We start from the raw sequence: 1,037 nt of genomic DNA, 5'->3' as shown, positions 1-1,037 counted from the left end.
GGGGTTGGACTAGAAGACCTCCAAGGTCCCTTCCAGCTCTATTCTGATTGAGTTGCTCATCTCCCTAATTTTCTGCTGAAGTTACGGTAGCTGGAAATTGGCAACGTTCATTGTCTTCTGTGCCAATCGGGCAGACTTTTCAACACACCCGGCCGCTAATGTGATTACCTCTCTTGTGTTGTTGTTGTTTTTTTGTTTGTTTTGGTAGTGTAAGCACATCCTGGCAGTCTACCTCAGCCGAGCCATCGGGGCTTGCCAGGAGCAAAGCATCTCCAACCAGCAAATGACAGCCTTGCTACTTCCCGGAGAAAAATGAGGACGGAAGGAGGTTGAGAAAAAGGAGGAGAAAAATGTGAGCAGTAACTACGGGGAGCTGGTGGCTCCTGGGCTGGGTGTACATTTTTTTCGCTCTCCCCCCCCCCCCAGGGTCTTGCTCCTGTTTCCTGTGCAGAAATGGCCGATCGCCCTGGATCCCTGGGGTATTCCAATTTTGTGCAATTTTATGCAACTCGGCCCAAACGCAGGACATCGCGTTAGGAAACAATTAACCCTAAAAGTGGACTGTCACAAAAAAAAAGTTTTTATAAGGAACGGCTGCTGGAATTGGGGATGTCTAGTTTAACAAAGAGAAGGACGAGGGGGGACATGATAGCAGTCTTCCAATATCTCAGGGGCTGCCCCAAAGAAGAGGGAGTCAAGCTATTCTCCAAAGCCCCTGAAGGCAGGACAAGAAGCAACGGGGGTGGAAACTAATCAAGGAGAGAAGCAACCTAGAACTAAGGAGAAACTTCCTGACAGTGAGGACAATTAACCGGTGGAACTCCTTGCCACCAGAAGCGGTGAATGCTCCAACACTGGAAGTTTTTAAGAAGAGACCGGACAGCCATTTGTCTGAAATGGTGTAGGGTTCCTGCCTGAGCAGGGGGTTGGACTCAATGACCTCCAAGGTCCCTTCCAACATTAATTATTATTATTATTATTATTATTATTATTATTATTATTATTATTATTATTATTATTATTATTATTATTATTAT

The sequence above is a fragment of the Protobothrops mucrosquamatus genome, unplaced genomic scaffold (assembly GCF_001527695.2).
Source record: "Protobothrops mucrosquamatus isolate PMUCROS unplaced genomic scaffold, P.Mucros_1.0 scaffold_62, whole genome shotgun sequence".
NCBI lineage: Eukaryota > Metazoa > Chordata > Lepidosauria > Squamata > Viperidae > Protobothrops > Protobothrops mucrosquamatus.
Note: the sequence above shows the minus strand (reverse complement) of the source record.